The 13,195-nt window shown below is 41.8% G+C and overlaps 1 long non-coding RNA gene across 1 annotated transcript; it reads right to left on the bottom strand.

Moving 5' to 3' along the window:
• Positions 1 to 2,320: 2,320 nt before the first annotated feature.
• On the bottom strand, positions 2,321 to 12,665 carry LOC306665975. The gene is made up of 3 exons (XR_013765153.1): positions 12,543 to 12,665; positions 11,600 to 11,782; positions 2,321 to 6,700 (listed from the first exon to the last, which is right to left on the bottom strand). It is a non-coding gene; the product is annotated as an uncharacterized lncRNA (long non-coding RNA).
• Positions 12,666 to 13,195: the final 530 nt, after the last annotated feature.

Below are 13,195 nucleotides of genomic sequence, written 5' to 3' on the forward strand. Positions count from 1 at the left end.
ATAACTTTGCCATCACATTAACATTCAAATATGATATTTTTTTTTTTGTCAAGTGTGGTGGTATATGCCTCTAATCCCAGTTTCCCAGCTACTCAAGAGACTGAGGCAGGAGGATACCAAGCTTGAGGTCAGCTCAGGCAACTCAGTGAGACCCTGTCTCAAAATTTAAAAAGGTTTGGGATATAGCTCAGTAGTACAATGCTTTCCTAGCCTGTGTGAGGCCCCTGGGTTCCATCCAGTATCCCACCCTCACAGATATATTTTAAAGCCAAAAGGGGACATTTTAATGCTTCCAATGTGACTTTAGCAAACAAAGGATACAGTCCCAGCAAGAAGCTATTTGGGCAAATGCACGGATCATTGGAGCTAGGAAGAGACAAGCACTCTATGTTACCAGAAAATTCAAGATCAGCATTTGCAGTTCATTTCCATCACCACAGCACTCTCTCTGACAAAGAATTGTCATATCTACTGAAAAGTTGCATTCATCACCCAACTTGCTCTTCCAGCCTCACCCACCACTCATCCCTCCAGGCAATTCAGTTATTTAGATATTCCCAAATAACAAACAAATAATTATTTTTTTAGCCTCTTGTTGTGACATCTAAAAAGATGCTGAAAGTAATAATAGTAAGCCACAAGTGATTTCTGCTGAGGTATAAGTTTTAGATAAAAATTACTAAGTAAAAGTATATCCTTACTGGGCATGGAGGATTCTAAATCTCACCTGATTTTTTAAAAAATACCCTTAAAATACTTGGTCAGCATAATGCAGTGTCAGAACTACACGGGTTTTCACTCCTCCCCTCCCCAAACTCCAATATATAGTTGAGGTTTCTGAAATAGAAAAGTAGCTCTGTCCATCCTTGTTGTCCAATCAGATCATTCCAAAATAGTGGGTTTGATTTTTCCTTTAAAAGAATGTGCTATTAGTCAAACAACAAAAGAAAAACACCCATGCATATATGGCCTGATCTTAACCACCAGATAACAGCTGGCATCCTCTGTCAATCTTTCTAGAGACAGGCAGGCCTGAAACAGGCTATGCAACTTCTGCCTGCACAGTGTGATGAACTGGAAGTGATTTCTGGTGACTACGGCCTCCACTAAGCCATTCTTACTGCCCAATACATTATGTATAGCATGATTATGAACACTAAAAACATCTCTGTCAAGGAAGCTGTTATTTCTAATACCTTCAGATTTCTTCAAAAGTAAAGAGAATTATGTCAGTTGAGAATGAGTTAGTTATAAGTAGGGCGATGGCTCTTGCTTTCTCATCTGATTAAACTACACTGAATCTAACTTCACCTCAATACAACACCTACACCGGATTAGGAACTCATTAGGGACAGGCTCTGATTTTGATTTCCTTTGACCACTGCATTAAGCATTCCTTTTCTCCCCAAATAAAAATGACTTTATTTAGTCTTACTGGTTTACCAGTCAACCTACAAACTCATTGAATGGCCTACTATGAGTTGAAAGGGAAAGTTTGACCTCCAAATCCTTTCCTAACCATCAATATTTAAAACATTTTCTCTTGTCATTTGCTTTCCATAAATAGTATGGCATCCTTGAGTGGTAACATTTCCCCTTCCTTTGATCTGATTCTTAGTCAAAAGAGGAGAAGCATTACATAGCTTTTAGAGACCTACTGTGACCACAGGCGAAAAGGCTCACAGAATTTTAGTATGGGAAGATCTTTACGGGACCCCTTATTTAGGAAATGACAAATTGATTTCATCATTCATGCCAACCCCTATTGCTCAATGATAAACCTGGAGTAATGTATTGAGGGGCATTCTGGCCTGGACTGAGCTGAGGGAAGGGTGTTGTGATCCATTGACAATGTCTGCCACAGGCTCTTTAAGGGAAGCCAGGCTCAAGAGAGAGCCATGGCACTGAGCCCTAACTTGCCATCCCTGAGTAAACTACTACAGAGAGCTAAATGTCTTGCGCTCCACTGTTTTTCCCAATAGACTTTTTTTTTAAGTGGAAGTATTAATAATGAAAAACTAAAAATATGTGCAGCAACAAATGTTAAGGAAAATACATGGTCCCTGAAAAGGACATCTGAGGTCTGTGTTAACATATCCCTGTGAAGGGACAAAGGTAGAATTTCTGGGTTCTTCCTCAACTGCACTGTGACAAGTGCCACACCTTAGTGTTCCAAGGGTGGGAGGATGAAAAAGGAGGTAGGTAGTGCTTCAGCAGTTATATGGCTTCTGTGATGGGACTGGGCTGGAAAGAGGGAAGGAAAGGAATCTAGGCTTAAGAATCAAGAGAATTTCAGTGGTTCCAATGAGACAGGAAAGCATTAAGCAGAAAAGTCAACATACTTATTTTGAAAAGAAAAATGTTTCCATTTTCTTGAACTGGAACTAGCAAAACTCTTTCAACCAATTAATAAATAATATTTACTTGCTCTCTGCTCTGTTCTTAACATGTGATGGTTGGAATGGATGGATGTAAGACAAAAGACATGCTTACTTTCACAGCTTATCTAAGTTCTCTCTCCCTCTCCTCTGTCCTCTGAGGCAAGTTTGGGAGCCAGGGGCTAGGTCGTATCCCTGGGGAGGCAGAGTTGGCCTCCCAATGTATTCTTGGCGTTGTCAGCCAACTGGCTCCCAGGTGAGGAGAACATTTTTGGCAGTAAAAGCAGTACACAGCAGGCAAGAGACCTCAAGAAAAGGCAAGGGAAAAGAGGCAGGCACGTGGTTCTGGAGACAAATAAACACAATTAGCTGTGCTAGAAACAAACTGAAAAGACTCAGTGGGGAGATTTTGATTCCTTCTGCCAAGAGAGAAAAACCAAAGAAAAATTCATTTTAAAAGAAACCTTCTAGCTCCCTTGGTTAGCTGTCACCCATCGACAGTCACATATCTACTAAGTCTTTTTTTCATTGTGGATTATTTCTCCAACATTTCAAACAATGTCACAATAATGGTTTGACTGCTTTGTTAGTTTTCCTGCCTAAACAGAATTCATTATTCTTTCAAGCTAGTCCTTTCATTCCTGGAGATAACCACTCAGGCTTTTCACAGCCTTTCGGTCCCTGGGCACCTAAGACTCAATTTGCAGCAATGGGTGGGGTTGATTGAATGCATGGAAATCATGGAAATCAATAGTCATGTCCCTAGGAGTTTGCTTATAGTCCCAAGATCCAGTTCTATAGCGTAAGGATTAGCTACTACAGAAGAGATCCAGTGGCAACCAGATGGCACAGGACAGGCTCTGGAGTTAGGCAGTTTGGGCGTGAATGTTGCCTCTGCCACTTACAAGTCTGGTGATCTGGGCAAGTCACTTAATCTGTGTCTCATGGCCCTCATCTGTAAAACAGAGATAAGGGTACCTCACTAATGTGATTGTTGTGAAGTGTAAAAAAGTTGCAATAAGAGCCCTTATCTTTTAGAATCACATTTCCAAATATTCATAAATAATATATCTGAGATTAGCTTCAAAATAACCTGGAGGTAAGTATACACAAAAGAAGTTGGCCAAAAATTGATAATTACTGAAGTTGTATGATGAATACCTGGGGGCTTATTATACCATTCTGTCCACTTCTATAATATGAGAGAAAGCGGCGGAGGAAGGAGAGAGAGAGAAAATACAGTAAAACTCTTAGCACACAACATATGCTCAATAAATACAATCTGTTATAGATCAGGGAAGGTTTTAAAGGTATTGTTCCCGGTCATGCAGGCACCATGAGACTAGCCTGCCTCTCTAGAGATATGCATGGGTCACCAGCATGAGGCGGGAGGATAAGATGCACTGAGAACTTCTCTGTTACTCAAGACCATCCATGATTGCCCAACCTCTTACCATCAAAAATAAGAATAAAATGTTATTTGTTCTGTATGCGTTGGAAGTTTACTAAATCAACCACATCCACTAAGTATTCATTACCCCATATTTTTTACAGATACACAAGATCACAAGTCAGCTGCAGGTAAGATGGTAGGTGGCTCCAAACTGAGCTATCACCCCAGCCCAAGCAAAACACTTCTGAATTTTCATGGTCTATCAGTTATTTGCCACACATACACATGGCTTTGTAGGCATATGAAATAATGAAAAAAAGTTTTCAGTGAACCCCATCTTCAACCCCAGGTTTATGCCTCCAGTGTGTTCAGGGAACCACGGACAGCAATTCAGTGTCAGTCCCAGAAACTCCCAATTTCTGGAATTTCTTAGGGTCCTGAGCTGGATAGATAGGAACCCCCCTTGAACTAATCCCAGGCTAGAGATTAAGGCATCTTTTAATTAAACCAGAATTCCCAAACTACTCCATGGCCCCTCACAAATAAGAAATTTACCATTCCAACTCTGACACTAACTCTAAGCCTTGGGGTTGGCCATTTCATCTCTGTTTTCTCATTTGTAAACTGGGATAATATCTCCTTCCCATAGTTGTTGCAGGGATTAAAGATAAAGCAAGTAAAGTACATTGCAAAATGCCTGGAACATAGTAGTTACTCAATACATAGTAATTACTCTATGTCTCTGCAAGTCTTTATGTATGCATGGATTTATTATTCTCTTTTTTGAAATTTGATTAGTATTTAGACCCCAAGGTTCTCCAGACAGTGAGATGGATCACAACTACATAATAAGAAACAGTTCAATATTTTCCTTCTATTTCATTTGACAAAATTTTAATGCAAGTGCACTGTCTTTTCCATAGAGCTGATGAATAGATAACTGTTATAGTCATCAGTACATATGTCCTACCCTATGTGTTTCATACTTCTGTAAATGTCTTGTGACATTATCTTTTAAACTAAAAGAAAATTATAAGAAGTAAAAAATAAAGAGAAAAATATGCTCCAATGCAATTCCAGCAAGATCATTGTTTTTATTATGAAATGGTTGTTGAATGTCACTGTATATATATTGCTGAGTGTTTTGGGAGGAGTGTAAGTAATAAAGCTGGAACTCCCTTAGCAAAGACTTTAGTGGTCTTTGGGTTCTCTATAAAGGAAAGTAAACCTTGGGTACTCTTCTTAAAATCTTGATGTCATCTGTTACCTCTATTATACATTAAAATTCATCATAATTATCATTAATTTGCTCATTCCACAAATATTGCCCTGATGTGATACTGAATTCTCCATAAACAAGAAAGTAGAGATGGCCGAGAAGGCTTGAAGTTTGTGATACCTTCTCAGACATGCAGAGAAGAAAAATCTCCCTTCGACCCATGGCTCAGCTCAACCTGATCATCTAACTTAAGTTGACATAATGCAGCAAGCAGTCTCCCCACTTTTGAGGAAGGGAAATTTTTTAGTTATGTGAGATCACATGAAGTCTAACTCATCTACCATAAGCTTCTGATCAGGTAAATTAATTGGTGCCCTCCCTCTTACATAGGGCCTGAGCCTTGCTTTGCCCTGATGGTTTCAGTCTGGCATACAAGCATTCAAAAGTCACGATAATTAAATTCTTCACCCATGTTTGAAGAAAAGTGTCATCTCTAAAACCTACTTCAAACTGTAACCTCCATAAAGCAGGGATTATACTTTTGCTTATCATTCCTTCCCAATGTTTAGCTCAGACCCTGGCACCTGGTAGGCTGCAGTATTTGATGAATAAATGAATGAACAGGTATGAAATGGTTCCCAGACCACAGGCAAGTCCATCTAGCTCTCACTCTTCTGGGGTTAGTGTTCAGGTTTCTCTTTAGCCAGGACTACCCAAGTCACAGCAGAAACTTCAACAATTCACAGCATTAGGTAACACAAACAACATGGACAAGTTCCACAAAACAGGTCTGAGTAATGGTCTCTCAATCATTGGAGGGTAGAAGGTTCCAGACACACAAGAAAAACTGAATGAAAGCTACACATAGTAGGGCCATTTTTCTCCTCCTTAAGAAACCAGGAGTCTTTTATTTTTTGACTGGAGATTGAACCCCAAGGTACTTTCCCACGGAGCTATCTTAAGCCCATTTATTATTATTATTGTTATTTTCAGATAGGGTCTCATTAAGTTGTTTAGGGCCTCACTAAGTTGCTGAGGCTGGTCTTGATCCTCCTGCCTCAGCCACCCGAGTCACTGGGATTACAGGTGTGCATCATCATGCCTGGTAAAACAGGAATCTTAAATCTAGAAAAATGCCAACACACTAGTACTAAAGCAATTGAGAATTTTATTTGAGTAAGGCCCACTCTGCTCTTTGGGTAAGTCACAACCTCTCTGCGTATGTTTCCTCATCTGTGAAATCGAACTAATAATATTCTTATTTCACAGGGTTGTTCTGAAAATTAAATAAAGCAATATAAATACATTTCCTGATACAGGGAAATGCTCAGTTAATAGCGATTATCTTGGGGCTGTGGATGTGGCTCAGTGGTAGAGAACTTGCCTAGCATATGTGAGGCACTGGGTTTGATTTTCAGCACCAAATGAAAATGAAGAAATAAAACAAACATTTTGTCCACCTAAAACAAAACAAAAAAAAAATTAAAAATAGCAATTATCTTCTAATGCTGAAGCCAGACTCATGCTCTACTTATAGCTCCCTTCTTTCTCATAGAGTTTGAAAAATCAGAAGAGGCAGAAAAATGTGGTGGACAGAGCCCTATAACAGTCACCAAAAGCCCTGGGTTCAAGTTCCTGTTTTTGCCATTTTTTCATTATGACTTTGACAAATTTCTTACCCTCTCCAACTCCAACTTGTAAATTTATCATCTGCCGAAAAAAAAAAAATCAATATGATGGTTTCTGCTGTTGATGTCTCATAGGATGGCAGCAAAGGTATAATTGACAAGGTATATGAAAGCACTTTGAAAACTGTCCTGCAGATAAACACACAGATGTACTGAACAAGGTAATATTAATTAAACACTGCTTAAGCACTAAAACAATGGTTTTTTAACTTCTTTACACTATAGCCCATCAAAAGCACACTGCAAACCAGCATATGCCCATCACTAAAGCAAAAGCTTAACAAAGCAATGCTAATTTTGATACTTTAAATTCTATTCTCTTTTCTCTCCTTTTTAAATGCAGGTCATTAATTTCATAAGGCAGTGATTTTTGACCTCCAACTTTCAATGGGCATCAGAATCATCTGAGAAGCATTTAAAAAATCTGATGCCCAGGCCCTGCCCACTGAAACCGAATCAGTGGTTTGAGGTGGAGCTGGGCAGCCCCAGGTTATTCTATTGTACAGCTCTAATGGTTTTTAGCTCACGGCCAAATAACCACTGTTATTTACATCCCTGTCTGCTAAGCACTCTCTGTGGCCTGGAATTTGCCTCACCTCAACTCCCACCCCTGTCCTGAAGATCAGCATGTTACTGTGAATTGATTACTCACTCCTATGGCTCCACGGGTGGTGAGGAAAAACAAAGAAATGAAGATTAAAGTGGAGTCTGGGCTTTTCCCTTTCAGATGGCAGGATAATGCCATGCAAAGTAAAAACAAAAATGGATGGGAACATTTTGCTAAAAGTAAAGAGACCCCCTACAAGAATTCTGTGCAAGTAGGAGGGGCTAAAGAAAAGCAGAGGGAAACTGCCAGACCTCCTAGCTTGCTCACACAGCAGAGGAAGCTTGGACCAAAAGTAGACAGGGATCTGAGAAGAACCTTCTGTAGCAGGGGAGATGATGTAGCTCAGTGAGAAGGGGCTCCATAGCATGGCTATCTCCTCCATCCAGGTGTAGCCCAGATGGAAACAGAAAAACTCCATTCTCAGCTCATCTCTCGTCTACATAACACAAGTCTGAGGAACTGTGATTGGTATGACCTGCAGACCACATCTAGCTGTTGGTAGAACCTGGGCCAGAATTCAGAAGGAACCAGAAGTATATTCCTCTGCTCTATCTTTGAACACATGGATGGATCAAGAAATGTGGCTTCTTTCTGTACACAATGGGTTAAATCACCCAAAGATATGTTTGTTTGAAGCACAGTTCCTGGGTTTTAACCCAGATCTACAAACCAGTCATACTACTAAGAGTGACCATTTAGTAGGGACCTCCAGTGTACTTAGCACTTCATAAACACTATCATTTAATTTCACAATATCTCTGCAGATGTGCACTGTATAGATGTTCGGGTTGAATAAATAACTCACCCCGGTAGTACAGTGAATACCTGGTGGGGCCAGGGTGCTAGTACAGGTTTACATTCACTCCAGATCCCAGGTTCTAGGCCAGGGTTTCTCTGCACTACTGACCAGAGTGTTCTTCATTTTCAGGGGCAATCCTGTGCTTTATAAAACACCTAGCAGCGTATCTCCACCCATCAGAAGTCAATAACATCCCTCCCGACTCCAGTTACAATAAAAAATGTCTCCAGACATTACAAAAAATCTATAGGAAGTGGGCAAGATCAAGCTTTCTCCCCATGAAGAAACTATGCTGGAATAAACCACCTTATAATATTATTTCCTGTACTTGACAAGTACATAAGTCACCATTAAGAAGAGAAAGCAAGAACCACACACAACCCTCCAGGAAACTGTAGTTAGTTATATCTCACTATATAATTCAGTAAGTACTTTCATAGAAATCGCCTACGTTCATGGCATCTGGGTGCACAGAGATCTCATCCTGAAAGAGTTAATCAATCTCAAAAATATGAACACTCTTGAGAGATCCACCTGTTCAGACTTCTCCAGGAAATTAAGAGAAAAGAAACTATAGTGAAATCCATAGTAATGCTTGGTCCCATAAGCCATTAGGAGAAAAACCTTTGGCTAATGTAGTCATGAGAAAGCACATTATGTGAGCTTCTGGAGGTCAAAGCATGTGTCTTGTGTCTCTCTCCATCTCTAGCACTTACTTGCCTAAGACACAGGGAACTCTCGTAAAAGGTTGAGCATTTCATGAAACACTACCTATTTCATAGCAACCCCTTATCATCTGATTAAAATTAGCATAAAATTATTTTTCATCTTCCTCACATATCTATTAAGTAAAATTCATAAATTTGAAAAAATTCATACCAATATTTACAAAAGAGCTGAGAATTGAGTGCCAAGCTATTCTTCCATGTCCTTTTAAAAAACAAAGCATAGCAAACTCATGTTCTGAATAAAAGGGATGTTACTGGAATCATCCCTTTCAATACATGGCAAGAGAATGATAGCTATTTCATTAGAAAAATATTTTCATTGGATTAGGGAAAAAAATTTTAGTAGAGGCTTTAAAACTCCTTTTTCCTTCATACTTTCACTACTACACCAAACTGTAATGCATAATCCTAATTGGTATGTTCATTTTTAAAACATCAGAATTCAAAATAAAGTAATAATTGGTAATATTTAAGTCTACCCTTTAAATATTCCTAAGATGCTGGGAGGGTAAAAGCAAAATGTTCTCATGCACATATTCAGTTGTAAAACTCAGCTAAAAGGAAAATCATTACTTGAAAAATTATAAATTTTCACATGGATTAAAAGAAATATTAATATAAATAATGCAAATAATTTTAAGCACTCATTATGTGTCAGGCACCAAGCTAGGTATTCTACATGCATATTATTTAATCTTTACCATAGCCTCATGAGACACATAACCATTAATATCTTCTTTTTAAGGTAAGAAAACTGGAGGCTAAAAGAAGTGAAACATGCTTAAGACCACAGTTAGGTCAGATTTGATCCCTGGCTGCCTGAAAATTTATGCCATATAATCTGAAAAAAGGGGGGGGATTTAGGGAAACAGAAGAAAAGGTGCATGTCCAGTTCATTTCTTATGATGTATGTCCTAGAATACTACAGTTAAAGGGATTTTTCTACTTGCTTCTTCATAAATTCTTTCACATCAAGAATCAATCACTAGGCATTACATGGGATAAGTGGTTTTCTGGGTATCTTTGTGTGTGTGTGTGTGTGTGTGTGTGTGTGTGTGTGTGTTTATGTGAAAACAATTCTATTTGTTTTGCTTTCTGAAAATATGCAGTGATGGAAACTGCCTAGCGAAGAATATCAAGAAGGGAAAAGAAAGGTTTATTTTCTCTCTAGCCCAGTATGTCATAAGATATAACAATAAAGTGATACAACCAAGTTCTATTCTCACACATACTAGAACATAAACACCCAACTGAGGGTTGTGCTTTGGAGTAATTATTTTTCCCATCCTGAAAACATATACCTTTTAGAATTACCAGTCCTTAGTGAGAATTTTCATTACCTTTATGGGCACACTTTTGCTATAACCTCGATTCTCCACCCCAGAAGCCCAAGTTGGCCCCACTAAATATTTGACTCCTTCCCAACAGAAGAAGGTTGGCCATCACTGAAGCAATTCTTTAAATGTGCTGCAAACTCAGAAGGCAATACAAAGCAGGAGCTCCAAAAATATTCTCAGCAATGACAGCATCACCAAGATTAGTACATGGTTTGCCAAGAGACATCTGAAAGGGAGAAATACTCATCTGAATGTATAAATACTGGCATATTTATTTTAACATTTGGATAAAGAATTGGAAGCATCAGGCAGCTTTATGTCCAAGTGAATAAATATGCTGCTGCAATGATAATGCAGATTTTTGGTGCAAGATTCAATAACTTATACATACCTCCTTAATGAAACCAACCTTATCTTAAAATGACACTTGCAAAAGGAATACTTCCCTTTTCTGTTAACTTGCATAATTACTGAGGAGTTTTTTTTTTTTTTTTAAATGAAGGAGGAGGACCAGACCCAACAACAAATGCTAGTTGTCAAAACAATCCTTGGTTCTCCTGGGAAGTTCATCAATCTCAGTATGTGCCAGAAGATGGACCTGCATGCACAGCAGGTGCTCACAGAAGGAAAGAAGGAGGGAACACCTCTCCTTTGTCCCAAATCTAGGTGTCCTGAAATGGAGAAATCCACTTAATAGGATTCACAGGCCCTGTAACTGTTACACCAAATAAACTAATTACAATACATAATTAGCAACATAAGACACAATAAAAGGTATTCAAACATTATTTAAACAATTGAAAGCAGTTGTGCACCCAAGACAACAGAAAATAAATAAATAAACTCTCAGACCATGCCCTGGCCATCTGTTTTTTAGATACACACTTGGTTACCCATCTGATGAGGTGCTAAGGCCAAGCAGTCTGGCTCCCTTCCAGTTGACTTGGTCAAGGGTACAGCAGCTCAGGGGTGGGTACAGGCTGTGGATGATCTCAACAGTGCAGTCAAGGGCAATTCACCTTCATGCAGGCAACTTCCTATTAACTGCAGTAAAGGGAAACTTCACTGACACAAACAATCCCAAACTACAATACTCCTCCTGTTTACTTGGCTGTGGAATTTAGTGCATTTGTGGGCTGTTGTATGTGTATGAGTGTTTGTGTGTGTTACTGGTCTTCAGTTTTTACTCCAAAACAGCCTCTCAGAATGTAGAGGAGCAAGTAGCATACGTGTATCTAAAAATTACACACACCTTTATTATATGAGTTACGCCTAAGGAACACACACTGTAAATATTACCTGTTTATCTGAAATCTCGCTCCATAACTATCATTTTTAGCACACACTCTTCTGATCGGGTCACTGGACTAAATAATTTTCAACCCAGTTCAGAAATATGGGGTGCAATTTAGGGCAAGATAAAGAGCCCAGTCCTCTTGTCCATCAGTACCTGGGGCACCCACAGCTGCACAGGAAGCTGCGATGCTCTGGCCGCCTCCAAGTCCCTACATCAGGGCGCCCACAGTAGGTTCCCAATACTCCCAGAGATCTCTGAGCGTTGGGTCCCCATTCGTCCCCCTCTGGAGTTACCCAATCTTCTCTCCAGCGGATGCCCTCTCGAGGTGTCCAAGACCTGGTTGCACGAGAAGACGGTTTTCCCATGACTGAGAGGTTCCCTGTGTCCCAGCCCCACCCGCCACTTCCGACACCCAGCTGCAGCGTTCTCCACCCTTCAACCCCACCCATCATCTCGCCCATAAACCAGCTGCCCCCAATTCTCAACACAGCTCCAATCTTTGCACCCGTCGCGCCCATCTTCTTGGAGAAGTACCCCCATCTTTCCAGTGTGCAACTACACGCACGGCCCTACCCCGCTCTTTCCGGGGCTCCCCTCCCTCGGGCACCCTCCCACCCTGTTCTTCCTCTCCCGGCACTCCCCTCTCGGGTTCAGTTTCCCTCTGCCCTGCGGAGGGCGCCCCAGGAGTGCCGGCAGGGCGCCCCTCCTTCCGCCTCCCGATCTCCCGCACGTCGCGATCCTGACACCTACCCCATCCCCAGCTCTCGGGGCTCCGGCTCCGGAGCGCCCTAATATCGCAGACAATCCCGCCCCAGCCTTTCAGGGCTCCGGGCTCCCCATCACCACGGTCTTGACCCGGCGTTCTGCCTTCTAGGCTCGGGTACTGAAACTCCCCCACACCGGAGTCCTAACCCTCGCCGCGGGTTCGGGTTCCCCAATAATGCGGTTCTGGACCCCGCTTCAGCCTCGGATCCCGGGGCTCCCCAACGTCGCGATCCTGTCGTCCCCGCCTCCTGAGCTCCAGCACTGGGCTCCTCTACATCGCGGTCCTGATTCCCAGCCTGGCCCGCTCTCCGCCTTCCGCAGCTGGACTCACCCGCAGGGGCGGTGGCGGAGCCGGTGCGCACAGCCGGCCCGGTCCAGCCTGCACTCGCGACTCAGCTCCGGGCTACCAGCCTCCAGCGGGTGGCAGTCTGCTGAGCACTCCGCACGGGGGAGCGGCCGGGAGGAGGGGACCGCCCGGCGCTGGCTCCGCCCCCTCCCGATCCGGGGGCGGGATGCGCAGCCCCGCGCAGCCCCGCGCAGTCTGCGCACACCCCTCTGCAGCCGCCGCTGCAGCCGAGGAAGTTGACTGACGCCGCTTCCTTCCACTGGGGGTTCATACTCTTGTAAACCCCTTTGCAAGAAAACAAACAAAAACAAAAACAGGGGTTGAGAAACGGACCAGCTAACCGCACTTTAATTCTTTCCAGGAACCAATCCCTGGGGGCTGTTTCCCAAATCTCTCGGGAAAGGGAAACAACAAACTTCCGCTGCCATTTCAAGACTGATTTAAATCCCTACCTTCATTCTCTCACTGCCCTTTTGTGAGCTTTGATGGTCATGCCTATGAAATAAATCATTCTATAACACACAACGTAGGCTCTTGCAGACACACTTTCACACACCCGTGCAAGACTCATCACACAAACCCACATCTTACACCATCCGGCCAAGAAACCACCTTCTACCAATCCATCCTCCACCTAA

Source organism: Sciurus vulgaris (genome assembly GCF_902686455.1).
Source record: "Sciurus vulgaris genome assembly, chromosome: 7".
Classification (NCBI taxonomy): domain Eukaryota; kingdom Metazoa; phylum Chordata; class Mammalia; order Rodentia; family Sciuridae; genus Sciurus; species Sciurus vulgaris.